This window comes from Microcebus murinus, chromosome 10 (assembly GCF_040939455.1).
Source record: "Microcebus murinus isolate Inina chromosome 10, M.murinus_Inina_mat1.0, whole genome shotgun sequence".
Classification (NCBI taxonomy): Eukaryota; Metazoa; Chordata; class Mammalia; order Primates; family Cheirogaleidae; genus Microcebus; species Microcebus murinus.
In genome coordinates, this window is record NC_134113.1 from 58,349,738 (window position 1) to 58,366,067 (window position 16,330).

General features: G+C 48.1%; 1 pseudogene; it reads left to right on the forward strand.

Annotated features, from left to right (window-relative positions):
* Positions 1-9,414: 9,414 nt before the first annotated feature.
* Positions 9,415-9,534, forward strand: LOC142873677 (uncharacterized; annotated as a pseudogene).
* Positions 9,535-16,330: the final 6,796 nt, after the last annotated feature.

The following is a 16,330-nucleotide window of genomic DNA, read 5'->3' on the forward strand; positions in this document are numbered from 1 at the left end:
CCTCAGTAGAGGGTCTGTGTGGCAGTGTCCCCTGTGGCCAGCAGAGGGCGCGCAGGAGGCGGCCGCACCCGGAGGGGGCTGTAGCGCTGTGCCGGCATTGGCCCGGGCGCCCTCTGCTGGGCACCTGCCCGGCAGCCCCGACTCCGGGCTCCCGCGGTCCGGTCTCCAGTCCTGGGTTTCAGTGCCGAGGCCCAGACCCGCTAGGCTGCACCCAGACTCCCTCAGGGAACCGATCCCGCCCTGGAGAATCGGATTCTGGGTCTAGGACAGCTAGCTCTGGGGACTGCCCGCTGCATTCTTGAGATCCCTCTCTAGCATCTCCGATAGCTGGCTCTCTAGCTTTTGCTTGGTCGCCTCAAGGGACCCAGCCCCTGCAAGAGACTCCACATGTGTGAATGTGGGTGTACCTGCCCCTGTATACGCGGGTGTCTGCGTGGCTCGCGCTGCCATGGCTTATATTTGCATAAAACAAAACGCTTTCCCTTCCATTACTTCAACAACCTGAGAAGTGAACAAGACAGGCTACAGCCCCATTTCACAGACGAGGAAGCGGAGGCTTCACACCGAGGTCACACGGTTAGTCAAGCGCAAGACTTAAACCCGGGCCTCCACCCGGCCCACACCGTAAAGCTATGTTTGCTGTCCCTACGTGCGAATCAAGGCGCGGTCCCCGCTCGCCGGGTCCCCCAGGGAAGCAAACCGGAGGGGTAATAGGATCGCTCGGCTGGGCTGGCGAGAGCAGGGCGAGCTTCCGAAGGCGCCTTTCCTAGGGTTTGGGGAGGACACTTCAGGAGCGGACCTGAGCTGGCCGAAGTTAGGGGTGGGGCCGGCGAGTCGCCGCTGGAGCCCCTTTGAGGGTCCATGAGGAGGTCCGCGCCGCCGGATTGCTGCACGAGGCTCCGGCTCACCCAGACATAATTCACCCCATCTGGATGGGCAGGGCCCCCTGCAAGCCGTGGGCGGGAGCCGGTGGCGGGGCCACCCAGGTGTCGGTCCTGGTGGGCTGTCAAGTGACTGCCCGGTCTGACACCTGGCCTGACACCGCCCACTCCTTGGGCCCCGCAGCCGCTTCCTTGGGGGAAGGGCAGCCGACTCCATCTGAACTTCCGACCACTGTGTCTAACCCTTAACTGTATCTCCTGCCACAACCATCCCAAACGGGTTTCCATTGTAAGTGTTTCAGGTAACTCGCCTCCAGCCCCCGGGAATGACGTCACCACCCTCACCCATGCCCCCAGGTCTGATTCCAATTGGGGAAGTCCTTCCTGGTGTCTGACCACTATTCCTCTTGCTGCAGCTTCAGCTAAACCTGGCAAGTTCTGCCCTCGCAGGAGAAAGCATTTGCCTTAACTTTCTCTGAGCTAAACAATCCAAATCTCCAGCCCCTTTTGTAGGCTCATATCCCATTTCCCCGTCCTGAGAAGTCTTCCCTTTAGGGGTCCCAATCTTCCCTTTCTCCTGCCTTGAGACGTCAGGGTAATCCAAGGCTGCTTTCTGATTGGCTAACCCCTCACTTCAGTGCCTCCCCCGCTGTTTCAATATCCAAGTCTCTTGTAGCTGGACCCACACAAAGCCTCAGTTTCCCGGAAGGAAGTTAAGCAGCCTCCGTGGCATCCTGTTGCTTTGGAGGGGGTCCGGCTCCTCCCCATCCAAGTCATCTCGTCCCTCTCCCCGCTCCTGAACAGGACATAGCCACATATTCCATTTGTCTCAAAAGCATTTATTGAGCACCTATTATGTGTGCAGCCCGGGTTCCTCGCCTCGGCTTGCAGCCCTCCGGTTGCTCCCTCGGCTTAGAGGAGGCAGCAGGAGATTTAGGAGTGCCAATCTCCCGTCTGGAGCGTGGGGTGGAGAGCTGAAGGTCGTCCGCGGCTGGGCGAAGCGGCCGGGGAGGAGCGGGGGCGGTCGGACGCCTGCAGGTCTGGGCTCTGGGCGACCGCAGAGAGGAAACCTCGCCAGGTGCCCCCCCACTCCCTGCGCACAGACCTGGCGCAGGATCTCCCATTCTTGGCGCAAGGAAGACCCCTTGTGGCCATTGCAGGAAGAGCCGGCAAGGAAAAGGCCAGGGCCAGGAGACCACAAACCCCAGCCTAGACGCCCGTCCGGTTCTTGCCCCGGTGGGGACTTACTCCCCGAGGGCCTCGGCGGCTAGCTGTGCCCGGCAACCCTTTATTCATTCCACTCCTGCACCATCAAAGCCCAACAATTGGGACTTCAGGAATAGAGTCTTCTCACTAAACCACAGGGGAAATAAAACAGAAACAGCCGCGAGTGTGACTGTGGTTAGACTCCTGGAGGGACTGCTCAAGAAGAGGATGGGAGGCAGGAGGACGAATCGCTTCGAAGGAAAGAAAGCAGTCAGGTCTTCCAAACCACTCGCTCCCAGACGGTGGGGAGAGGGAATTCTCCGAGACCCGGGCGAGTGTGGGGTCATCACACCCTACCCCGCGGCTCCTTCCAGCTCAGGTCGACCCGGTGTCACCGGCCTTCCGTCTGCTCGCACCTCCGCAGGGTGGGGGCTGAGGGCGTGGGAGCACAAAGTCATTCGGGACAAGGAGGGACTCGTCCCACCGCCAGGACGGAGAAAATGTATCCCCCACCCCCACCCTGTCTGAACTCCTTTGGGGAGCGGAAGAACAGCAACAATGCTGCGCCCCTTCCCCCACCCTTAGCTCGCGACGTAGCCGGGCAGTGTTAATTTGCATACATTTGCATACCCAGCTGCGCACAGCTGCATTCGGCTTTGGGCCATAAATTCGTGGCAGGCGGCTCCAGGCGAGCGGGCCCCACGCGGGGCGGGCGCCCTCTCCGCGCGCCTCCGCCGCGGCTGTTCACGCCCCGGGTGCCGGCGGGTTCTCACGCCTCCCTGAGCAGCCCCGGGCGCAGTCCTGCCTCGGCCGCCTCCCCCGGCTCGCGCCACCTTCTGGGCATCTGTCTGCCTCGCACAGGGCCTGAAACCGCAGATCCCGGTGCCTCCTCTGCTGGACTCCGCTTGGTCAAGGTCTCCTGAATGTGTTCTTCTCTCCCTGACCCATTGGGCCTGGGGCTTTTGGTCGGGTTTTCCTGCCAGGACTGGTGCATAGCCTCCTAGGTGGCAGTCCTGCCTCCCGGGTTACCTTGCTAAAAAAACAGGTCCGACCAAGGTCAACAGCTGAAAACTCAGGACTCACAGGCTTACGAAATAAATTGGTATCGTTCACTCTGCCAAGGAAAGGCCCTCACATTCTGCCAGCACACCCCTTCCCTGCCTTATACCCCGCATGGTGGCCAGTCAGCACTTAGTTCCTAAACTCCTCATGGCCTCTGTCATTCTGTCTGGCTTTTGCCTGCACCTTGCATCCACCTGGAAAGACCCTCTGTCCTCTCCTCTGCTTCACAGACACGTCTTTTGAAAGTCAGTGCTCGGATGTTCTTTCCTTTGGAAAGACCTGCCTAATTCTTCTTATCCCTGGCAATTGATAATCACATCTATGATCAGTCTCTGAATACACATTTGTCAGTTGCACTCACCAGATGGTGAGGTCCCTCAGTTAAGACCAGGACCCTGTCTGTTCTTTGCTGTGTCCCAATTCTGGGCACAGAGTTTGAAGTCCAGGAGATGCTGAGAAATACTGAATGAGTTACAACACACACAGAGATACTCAGGGCCCTGCTGGTCCAGGCGGCCTTCACATGACACCTGTGAGCCCACAGGAGAGCCCCCACCCCTGGGTCCTCACATATCTCTCCAACCACCTCCAAGGTCCTGAGGGGTGAGGAACCAGGGAGATTGTGGGTGGTGAGCTGATGCAGTGACAAAGCAGAGTCCAGTGGCCTAGGTTCAAATTCTGGCCCTGTGTGACCTTGAAAAAGTAACTTCCTTCAGAGGCTGTTTCCTCAGTTGTAAAGTGGGAATACTAATGACTACTTAATAGGAACTTTGTAATGATTGAATGAAATCATATACATGAAATGCTTACCACATACTAAAAAGTGTGGGATTCTCTGAGATTCCAGGTAAATGACATGAGGTTCCACCTCACTCCCTTGCCCCTGGGGAGGAGAGCACCTCCACTAACTATCCAGGCTAAGAAGCTTAAGGAATTTCACCAGGACGCATTCTGCAAGAACGTAGCATACGGGACAGCAAGAATCCATCCCAGAGGATGGGGGTCATACCTGCTTGTGTGAGAAGTAAGGTCCTTGGTCCTCGATGCTGTTCCCACAATGGCTACCAGGGGGCAGCACAAACCCCCAAATCGCCTTAGGCTGCCTAACTGGGCTAGAGGCAAGGACCCTTCTGGGCTGTCCTCTGAGGACTGAGTCCTGCTCTGCACATCCCTCCCCTGTGCCCACCATCCCCTCCCTCCCAGGCAGTTCTTGGTGTGCAACACGCCCCCCCCCCGTGCTTCCTGTGGCTTTGATTTCCCTGGGCCAACTTATGGCAAGTGTCCAGGCCTCCTAATTGTCCAGCTGCCCTTACTAGTGGTCAATTACGTCCTAAGTGGACATCCCGGGATTAGGAGGGACACAGCCAAAGCTTCTGGGAACAGAACACAGCGAGGAGTTTGGGGTAAGACAGACCTGGGTTCCAGGCCTGGTGCTGCCATTAATCGACTGACGCCTTGGGCAGGTCAAAGCCTTCTCCTAGGTTCCTCTCAGAGTTGTAAGATACACGTGCATTCATTGCATGGAAAGCTTTGGCCTGTGCCTGTTTGGTCAAATATTGTTCCCTCTGATTCTACCCAGGATTCACCCTCCCCCATGCTTAGGCCAGAGCCTCCCTCATACTAGCCCTATTTGTGGTCTGGTCTCAATTTGTATTAGTGACAAAGATCAATCTATCATCTTTAACCCTGACTCCTCTTTGGATACACATACTGAGCCCTACCATACCAAGAGATAGTCTATATCCAGCTTCACATCAGAGAAGAGTGTGCCCAACATCAAAGAAACTGACATAGAGTTCCATTCCCACCTACAAAGTCCCACCATGTGAAACAACTGAAAACGCAATTTCCTTATAGGAGGCTGGTGCATGTCCGTGAGGGACCTGACATCCAAGAGGCTAGGCACCCTTGGAATCCCCAGTGCTCGCACCTCCCATCCCACAGACAGGGGACTTGATGAAATTGCCACTGCTGAGACTCTCATCACCTTTCTTTCATGGTCCTGGTCCTTAGGAGAAGCCTGAACACACTTAGGTGGCCTCCTTCACATAGTGCCCTCACACCCATCATACTTCACCTCATTCTTCTCGCCTTTCTTTTTACCACCTTTTCTTCTCCTATCCTTTTACATATCCACCCTCTCTACTTCCATTTCCTCTCCCCTCTTTCTTCTGGGGCTTTGTTTCTTCCCGTCCTTCTTTCTCACTCTCTAGAAATCCTATCCTCTCTCCATCCCAAATGCTTTCCCCTAGAACTACCACCACTGGCAGTTCTCCATCACCTCTCTCCAATTATCCCTCTGTCCTCCATGCTTCCTCTCCAAGGCCTGAGGTCCCAGAAGGGCCTAAGTGATTTCTGAGCCACTTTTTGGAGATCCCAAATTCATAAACCAACACCTTCTGGTGGTTCAAGGGGTATAACATGCAACCTTTCTGCTGGGATCAGCCTCACTGATAAGGGTATCGAGACCAAGACAGTCCCATGCAGAAAGCAGAGAGGCAGCAGGAAGGACTGTGGAGCTGAGGCTGAGAGGGGGGCAGTCTGAGCAGTGAAGGTCTTGCTAACCATTATTGGTGTTCTTCGTGAGTTTCTTACTTGTTGGTTATCACCGAGATAGTTCCAACTTCCCTCATGTCATTCTTTAAATGAGTTTTACTTTCTTGTTCACTGTCCATCTTTTAGAAAGTCTATAATGATGATCCCCCAGGACCAGCTATGTCTTAGACTATGAGCTCTGGGAGGCAGGGGTAACATGTAACTACATCAGTAAAGCTCTTTGCATACTCTCCCCTGAGAACAGATATTTAACAAAGATCGCTGTCATTGATGAGATGGTATGGGCAATGGAGTTATTAATGTTGGCCATGAAGGGAGTGTGACCATGACCAAGTCGACAATGGTGACAGTGAGAATGCTGACCAGTGGTAATAAAGACAGCACTGGTAAAAATGAAAGAAGTGGGGACTATGATGCTGGCCATTAATTCATCCCACAAATATTTAATAAGCACCTGCCATGTGCTACACGCTGAGCCAGGATTGAAGGTCCAGAGGTGAACTAGAAATGGACTCTACCCACAGAAACTCAGTTTATTTTACAATATAGGTGAGGTACAAGAGGCTGTGAAAGCACCAAAGAGGTAGTGGGTAGTTCTACTTGGAGGAATGAAGACCTGAGGGAGGAAGAAAGCACTGAGAATATGCAGGGTGTACTGGGGGAGGGGCATTGTAACCCAAGGGAGCAGCTCCTGGGGCTTGGAGCATAGTTCTGTGAAATGCAGGGAGGGAGGGTAGGGAAGTGGGAGAGAAGGCAGAAGGGAGGTCTGGGTCAGACTGTGAAGGGTCTGCCCTTGAAGAGTCTCCAGGATTCTCAGGAGGTGGCAGCAAAGGGCAAGTGGATACAAAGGGAACAGCGAGCAGCTGGGCCCAGAGATACAGGTTTGGGGGACATGAGCCCATAAGCAGTGCCTGAAATAATGAAAGCATATAAGCTATTTCAGAAGGAGGAAACAAAGTGGGATGACAACAAGAGCTGAGAATGAAACACTGGAACCACCACTATCTCTTTCTTTTATTTTTTATTTTTTTATTTATTTTTTCTTCCTCTAAGAAAATACCTAGGTAGGAACCACCACTATTTCAAAGGTATGAGACTGAGATAAAATGGCCCGGGGAAGTAGAAGAGGGCCCTTCACACCATGGATCTTGGTAGAATCCATACATAGTACATTGATAATAATTTTAAGCAATAATTGTTAAGAATATATAGTGCATAACATGGATGAACATAGATGCAAAAATTCTCATTAAAATACAGGTATTATAAGTAATCTAGAGATGATTTAAAGTACACAGGAGGATGTGCACATAGGTTCTATGCATATACTACACCATTTTATAATAAGGGACTGAGCGTCTGCAGATTTTGGTATCCACAGGGGGCCTAGAACCAATTCTCTATGTTTACTGAAGGACAACTATACTAGCAAAGTGAATTCAACAGTACATTAAAAAAATCAATAACCATGATCAAGTGGGATTATCCCAGAGATGCAAGGGTGGTTTAAAGTATACAAGTCCGTAAATGTGATATACCACATTAACAGAATAAAGGACAAAAACCATATGGTCGTCTCATTAGATGCAGAAAAAGCATTTCACAAAATTCAACATATTTTCATGATAAAAATTCTCAACAAATTAGGTATAGAAGGAACGTATTTCAACATAATAAAGGTCATATTTCATAAGCCCACAGCTACCATTATATTGAAGGGTGAAAAGATGAAAGCTTTTCCTCTAAGATCAGGAACAAGACAAGGATGCCCACGCTTGCCACTTCTATTCAGCATAGTACTGGAAATCTGTGCCAGAGCTATCAGGCAAAAGAAAGAAATAAAAGATAGCCAAACAGGCAGAGCGCAGTAGCTCACACCTATAATCCTAGCACTCTGGGAGGCTGAGGTGCGAGGATCACTCAAGGTCAGGAGTTTGAAACCAGCCTGAGCAAGAGTGAGACACCCCCCACCCCCGTCTCTACTAAAAATAGAAAGAAATTAATTGGCCAACTAAAAATACATAGAAAAAATTAGCCAGGCATGGTGGCACATGCCTGTAGTCCCAGCTACTCGGGAGGCTGAAGCAGAAGGATTGCTTGAGCCCAGGAGTTTGAGGTTGCTGTGAGCTAGGCTGAGGCCACGGCACTCTAGCCCGGGCAGCAGAGCGAGACTCTGTCTCAAAAAAAAAAAAAAAATGGATTACAGACTTAAATGTAAGATTTGAACCTATAAAAATACTAGAAGAAAACATAGGGGGAAAATCATATGACACTGGTCTGGGCAGTGCTTTTTTGGATTTGACCCCCAAAGCTCAGGCAACAAAAGCAAAAATAGACAAATGGGATTGTATCAGACTAAAAAGCTTCTGCACAGAAAGGAAATGACAGAGTAAAGAGGCATCCTATAGAATGGGAGAAAATATTTGCAAACTGTACATTTGACAAAGGATTAATATCCAAAATATGCAAGGAACTCAACTCAATAGCAAGAAAATAAATAACCTGATTTTTGAAATGAGCAAAGAGCTGGGCAAAGTGGCACGATCCTATGGTCCCAGCTACTCAGGATGCTGAGGTGGGAAGATCGCTTGAGCCCAGGAGTTCTAGTCCAGCCTGGGCAACATAGCAAGACTCCATCACTAAAATACAAAAAAATTAATAAATGGGCAAAAGACCTGAATAGACATTTCATGAAAATAGACATGCAAATGGTTAAAAGATATATGAAAAATGCTCAGTATCACTAATCATTAGGGAAATGCAAATTAAAACTACAATGAGATATCATCCCACACCTGTCAGAACAGCTATTATGGAAAAAATGAGACCTGGCAAGGTAGTTCATGCCTGTAATCTCAGCCCTTTGGGTGGCCAAAGTGGGAGGATTGCTTAAGGCCAGGATTTCAAGACCAGCCTGGGCAACGTAGCAAGACCCCTATCTCTACAAAAGAATTTAAAAATTAGCTGGGCATGGTGGTGCATGCCTGTAGTCCCAGCTACTCAGGAGGCTGAGGCAGGAGGATCACTTGAGCCCAGGAGTTCAAGGCTACAGTGAACTATGATTTGTCACTGCACTCTAGCCTGGGTAACAGAGAGAGACCCTGTCTCTAAAAAAAGTAAAGAAAAGATGAAAGACAACAAGTGTTGACGAGGATGTAGGGATGTGGAGAAAATGGTGTCCCTGCACACTGTTGGTGGAAAAGTAAATTAGTATAGCCATTATGGAAAACTGTATGGAAGTTCCTCAAAAACCTAAAAATAGAACTATCGTATGATCCGGCAATTCCATTTCTGGGTATATAGCCTAGGATTTGAAATCAATATGTTGAAGAGATATCTGCACTTACTTCCATGTTCATTGCAGCACTATTCACAATAGCTAAATTACGGGATTAATTTAAGTGCCTATCAGCAGATGAGTGGATAAAGAAAATGTGATATATACACACAATGGGATACTATTCAGCTTTTAAAAAGGAAAGTCATCATTTTTACAACACGAATGAACCTGGAGTCCATTTTGCTAAGTGAAAAAAGCCAGGCCCAGAAAGACAAATACCACGTGTTCTCACTTATATGTGGAATCTAGAACAATCAAACTTATAGAAGCAGACAGTAGAATAGTGGATAGCAAAACCAAGGGAGGGAGGAAGGGGAAGATATTGGTCAAGGATATGAAGTTTAAGTTAGAATGAATAAACAGCAAGTAGTCTACAGCCATACCACCCTGAACACACTCAATCTTGTCTGATCTCGCAAAGCTAAGCAGGGTCGGGCCTGGTTAGTACTTGGAAGGGAGACCACCTGGGAATACCGAGTGATGTAGGCTTTAAAAAAATTTTTTTTTAATTTTTTTTTTTTTTTTTTTTTTTTTTGAGACAGAGTCTCACTTTGTTGCCCAGGCTAGAGTGAGTGCCATGGCGTCAGCCTAGCTCACAGCAACCTCAAACTCCTGGGCTCAAGCAATCCTTCTGCCCCAGCCTCCCGAGTAGCTGGGACTACAGGCATGTGCCACCATGCCCGGCTAGTTTTTTCTATATATATTAGTTGGCCAATTAATTTCTTTCTATTTTATAGTAGAGACGGGGTCTCGCTCTTGCTCAGGCTGGTCTCGAACTCCTGACCTCGAGCAATCCGCCCGCCTCGGCCTCCCAGAGTGCTAGGATTACAGGCGTGAGCCACCGCGCCCGGCCTTAATTTTTTAAAAATTAAAAAAAAAAATAATACGTATTTGAGGTGATGGATATGTTATTTTGCTTGATTCAGTCATTCCACACTGTATATATCATAACATCACTTTGTACCCCATAAATATATACTTTGTCAATGAAAATTTTTTTAGGAATACTTAGTGCTATAAAGTTATTATTATTATACTTATTTTTTTTGAGACAGCGTCTCACTCTGTTGCCTGGGCTAGAGTGCCATGGCATCAGCCTAGCCCACAGCAACCTCAAACTCCTGGGCTCAAGCAATCCTCCTGCCTCAGCCTCCCAAGTAGGTGGGACTACAGGCATCCACCACCATGCCCAGCTAATTTTTTCTACGTATTTTTTGTTGGCCAATTCATTTCTTTCTATTTTTAGTAGAGACAGGGTCTCGCTCTTGCTCAGGCTGGTTTCAAACTCCTGACCTTGAGTGATCCTCCCACCTCGGCCTCCCAGAGCGCTAGGATTACAGATGTGCGCCACTGTGCCCAGCCGAGTTATTTTTGATGTTAAGTGAAAAATGTATAAAATGACACACACGCTATGTAAAAACAGAAATTTGTTTTATATGGACAAAATCTGGTCAAGCACCCAAATGTAGAAATATGTATTACATTAACATGATAGGATCATAGTTTTTTCAGTTTTTACTTTTATCAAGTTTTTATTATAATTACAAAAAAAGATAAAATATTTCATAAAAATGATGAAATCATTATTCAACATTTAAGCTTGAGTTCACTCAGAAAACTGATACCCAGAGAAGGGAATTAATTGTGCCATAGCCTGTGGATAACAAAGTCACTTAAATTCTTTTTCTATTTTTTTCTTTATTATTTTATTTTAAATTATTAATTCTTGAGACAGAGTCTCGCTTTGTTGCCTAGGCTAGAGTGAGTGCCATGGCAACAGAGTAGCTCACAGCAACCTCAAACTCCTGGGCTCAGACAATCCTCCTGCCTCAGCCTCCCGAGTAGCTGGGACTATAGGCATGCGCCACCATGCCTGGCTAATTTTTTCTATATATATTAGTTGGCCAATTAATTTCTATTTATAGTAGAGACGGGATCTCGCTCTTGCTCAGGCTGGTTTTGAACTCCTGACCTCGAGCAATCTGCCCGCCTCAGCCTCCCAGAGTGCTAGGATTACAGGCGTGAGCCACCGCGCCTGGCCTTATTAATTCTTTTTTTATTTCTTCTTTTTTTTTAAGGTCCTTTAGGCCATGCTGTGTTATAAAGTCACTTAAATTCTTGCCTAATGATTTTGCCCAGTGCCTGGTCTGTTCTGGGCTGGGACACTGGTTAATTCTGGAGTGAGGTTGGTTGTGAGCTTATGTTGCTTCCTAGCCTCTCTCAGTCAGCACTTTATCCTGCCACTCTCTCTGTGCTCTTGCACTTCCAACATGCTGGCTGCTCTTCCAACAGCATGCTGCCCCTGGGGCTCTCTCTGGTCTCCTGGCTTTCCACATGAGGAGACACATTGCCTGCAGTTTTCTGCTTCTGATCTGTATGGTTGTCCCAGTGCAGATCTAAGAGCAGCTATTCCTTTGCCTCCATTAATGATTTCTTCCTCTTGGCCCAGAGAAGGCCACACGGCACCGTCCAAAACTCCTTCTAAGCAACTTCAATCACATTCATAAATGATTTGAGCATTATCTGTCTTGAATTATCTAGGCCATTGCTTCCCCTGCATTAAAGTGACTCAGTGGAATTTAATGTATTCAAATGAGCACAAACATATTAATATATTCAGAGTTATATTTAAATTAACACATTCTTCCAACTTATACATACAGACCTGCCATTTCACTGGGGGGAGAAGGGGACTGTTTGTTCCATCTCTCCTTTGGAGACAGTAGCAGTTATTCAGATTTTTATTTTTGTTTTTGTTTTGCAGCAACTATGGCCTAACAATTTGTGTTTTTGTTTTTTTTTTCGTTTTTTTTGGCTAGTTCTTAGATCTCTGATGAGGACTGAGATATCCTTACCAGCAGCCACCTATACTGTGAAGCCTTCAACCTCCCTCCCTATACACACCCTCCTCTCATTCCCTGGGACCACTTGAAGCAGGATGGGAGATTGAGGGAAGAAAACCTCAGGATTCCAGGTCCTCCACCTCCCCACACTAGAGTGAAAATTAAAGTCATTCGGGATACAGAAAGGCCTTCTGAAATACTCCAAATATTTTTCAGATATTCAGGCAGGCGATCCAGTCCAGGGCAAAGACTAACCCAGAACATATCAGAGTGGATGCTGAATTGACTCATTGCTTGCCCGGAGCTCTTCAGAAGTGCAGTTCCAGCCAGCTGTGTCTGTGTGGGTGAAGAAGACGCTGTGCCTGGAAGCAGAGGATGCCCAGTGGCAGAGGGCCTCGGCTGCACTGTCCACGAGCTTCCCCATTCCTGGCATCTGTGTTTTGGCACACACATGTCCCCTTTTCCAAGTCCCTCATCTCCCATTCTTCCTCATTTTATTCCAGTCTCCTAGTTTTTCACAGGGACAACCTTGCACCTCTCTCTCTTCCACCTCCTCTATCCAAGCTTGTAATTTGGTCTCCAACCACTTCTTTGCTTTGAATGACACAAGCATGCGGAGAAGCAAAGGGTGGGGATATTTCATAAAAATAATGAAATCATTATTCAACATTTAAGCTTGAGTTCCAATCTCTTGTCATCTCTCTTGAGATCCAATCTCAGAGCCTAAGCACTGTTCCTGGCTTCCCTCCACAGGGAGGTGGTTGCGGGGAGTGGTGGGAATCAGGGAAATGGTTTCTATCTGCCCCTTCATTCCTTAGGCTGACGACTGGGGCAGTGGGAGAGCCCCAGAGAAAAAAGTTTTTACTCCCATGCTAAAAGGCAGCAACAATTTCAGACAGAAATAAGGATACAACTGGTTTAGTGGGACACAAAAGATCAGTGATTTCCGGTCTTGTTATAACATATGGCTCCGATCATGTCAAGGAGGGTTATAAAATTCTCAAAAGTGATTATCTAACATTTTTAACAGAAATATACCAGAGAACTGACTTTGTTTTCACAGGAATGGCAAGGGTCTTTCTCACAAACATATAATTACAAAGGACCCTATAAGAATTAAAACTATTTTTCAAGGTTAAGAATCCATTTTAGACCCAGTGCAGTGTGGCTTGGGCCTGTAATCCTAGCACTTTGGGATGCCAAGGCGGGAGAACTGCTTAAGCCCAGGAGTTTGAGACCAGCCTGGGCAATAGTGAGACCCTGTCTATACAAAACAATAGAAAATCTAGCCAGACCTGGTGGCACAAGCCTGTAGTCGCAGCTACTCAAGAGGCTGATGCAGGAGGATTGCTTGAGCTGAGGAGTTGGAGGCTGCAGTGAGCTATGATGATGCCACTGCACTCTAACCTGGGCGATCTCAACAACAACAAAAAATTCCCTGTTTTATAGACATCATTGCTGAGAGAATCAGGAGGGCTATGAATGGAGAGATGCACCAATCCTCAAGAAGAAAAAGGTGGCAATTTCCCCCTTCCCCACAGCTCCGAAGGAGATGAAGAAAAACAATCTATACTTTTATTTCCCTCTTAACCCCTTCCCTCAATCCTCCTTATTAGCTGTCTACTCCTGGAAATATAGAAATAAAAAACAGGGAGAGGAAAAAGAGGAAAGAAGAACTGAGAAAATGAGAAGAGGAAAGAACTGAGAAGACAGAAAGGAAAAAAACGGTAACTGAGAAAGATCAATGAACAAGAGAAAAGGTCAAGGAGAGAGAAAAAGGGCAGAGAAAACGTGGAGAGGAAGCATCCTGAGTCCTGGTCTAGAAGCAAGAGACGTTTGGCTGCGCCACACAGTTGGGCAGCAGGGAGCGCCAGCCCTGCTCGCCCCTGGGAGCACCATGGCAGCTCCATGCCCTCTGTCTCCCAGCTCCTAGACCAAACAGGACGAGAACAACAGTAAGGCAGGAACCTGAGCAACAGTGTATGTGATAGAGGACAAAGGAGCAGTCAGGCCCAGGTCTCTAGGAGCTGGGCTGTCCTGGCTGCTGCCAGGAAAAGCTGAAACATAAACAAGCAGAGGGTTATAGCCTGTGGGGGGAGAGGAGGGAGCCAGGGGGAGATAGGCTGCACAGGGAGAGCTGCGAGTATTGGCAGCAGCAGGAAGGAACGGTCCATCCCATTCCTACACAGCAAAGACAAGGGCTCCAGTTCATCTACCCTCCTCCCCCTTTCTGCAGATTTCACCTGCCCCCCACTCCCACCCCCCACCCTTGCTGCAGATGTAGAAGCAGAATTTCATAAGCTGCAGCAACTATGGCCAATACCTCAACTCCCCACCAGCTTTCTTCTCCAGAAGACAGAAGCAACAGTAGAAATGGAAAGAAAAAAAAAAAAGATTGCAATAATAACCCTAAACCTTTTCATCTCAGCAGCCCCCAAATACACCAGCAAGCTCAATTCTTAGCATCTCTTCCTTCCTCCCTGGCTCATAACCAAATGATCAAACAAGGCTTTGCTGAAAGGAGGCATGAGGCTACTGAGCCAACATCGCTCTCCCAGTCCGGGAGGGGGTATCACATTATACACAGAAAGAGATGCACCTGTTTCCAAAGGTGGCATGGGGTAGAAAGAGCTCGTGGAGAGTCCCAGATTGCTGTAAGAAAGATAACAGTTTGATGGGGCTAAAATTAAATGTCCGAATTGAGGTTGCTTATGGAATTTAAAGGGGATGGAGAGAACATGGGGTGGAGAGGCCAGAAATGAGAAGAAAAAAAGACAAAGAAAGAAAATACACACAATATAGTAGACAAAGGGGAGAAACCATAAAAAAATACAGCCACACAAATAAAGGCAGAAGCTGAGAGGAGGGAGCCGGCACCTGGAAAGCAAGATGTTACAGCTGCAGAGGGGAGTGGGGAAAGCAGGAGAGCAATAGGGAGGAGAAAGGAAGGCCATGGAGTCAGAAAGGCAAGAATCAGACCCTTCCCTTCATCTGTCTTCTGCTTGTCTATGACTTTAAACAGGTGAGTTCACTGGGTTTTCTCACACTCAGTCGTTACTCCCCCATCTCCCCCATGGGACATGCCTGCACACACCAGTTGGCCCCCAGCTTTCACCTTGTCCTCAACACACACACAGGTCTCTCTCAAGGCTTGGGTAGTGCCTTGGAGTGTCCACAGACTGTAATGGGCTCTCTGCACACACTCAAGTTCAGCAGCCCACAAGACTGAGGCTGTCATCCCCGGCTCACACTTGCTTCCAAGGGGCAGAGGCTGCATGAGGGCTGCGGGTTCTCCTCACAGGGCAATTTAGAGCTGTGCGCTCAGCAGTCCAAGGATCCAAGTGGAGACTCCCACATTGCGATCCTCCATTTTCCCAGGCTGTTAGTGCTGCATCGATTTCACTAGCTCTGCAGCCCTTTAGTAAGGACAAAAGGAGAGGCAAAATCGCCCAGTTCTGGACGTCGCCAGCAGACAGAGAGGCAAGGTTCCTGAGAGAAGAGTTATGAGCAATGATGAGCTCATCTGAATGAGTGTCATGCAGGCATACTCCTCACTGGAGGGAAACAAAAACCAAGACACAGTTGTTTAGGAGTGGGAGTGCAGGTGTCAAAACCCTGGAGTTGTCCTTTCCAATGGGCCTGAGGCAGAGACAAAGTGGTACAATTTCTAGAGAACTAGAAAGATCGAAAGGGAAGAGGGCAAGCAGTCCCAGGCTTCAGAGGCAGGAAATAAATAATGTCCAGAAGGGTCTGGCTCTGAGTGGACCAAATGGCTCTCCTGTCCCATGTTTATGAGGTCATGGAACATTAAGCCAGCCACCCTACAGATGTCTTCATAAGACTTTACGAGATTAGACTGGGGAGACCCTATAATTCAGCAGCAAGAAAGGAGAACAAGAGGGAATTGCAGATAAGAGACAGTAGAAAAAAGTACTTAGCTTCAGAGGAGTCACAGCTCAGTGGGAGGATGTCTGGGTTTGGGGAATCTCTCCATCTTCTTTACTTCTCTTTACTCTGCTGACAGTTTCTGCCTATCTTCATTAGATTCAGGACTGCATCAGCTTCTTTTACCCAATAAATTCTTGATTATCCACACACTTTCCCCCTCCTCATTCAAGTCCAATTCACCCCAAACCACATTCCTGACCCACAAGTAATCAGTCCTCAGAGAAAACACTTTCTTTGGTATTTATGAAGCAAATCAGAAAGACAAAATAAAGTTACATTTACAAACTCACATATTTTCAGACCTGATTTAGATCGTTTGCTTGATGTGGTATTCCATAAATTCTAACAACCACGAATGACTCTTCTAGGGGTCCCTTGGACCCTGAAGGCTAATTCCAAGTTTATTTTTGAAACCATCAGGAGCAGGGCATTGAAACCATGAAGGCTACAAACTGAACCAGCTAAGGAAATAGAGTAGGAGACAGGACACGTTC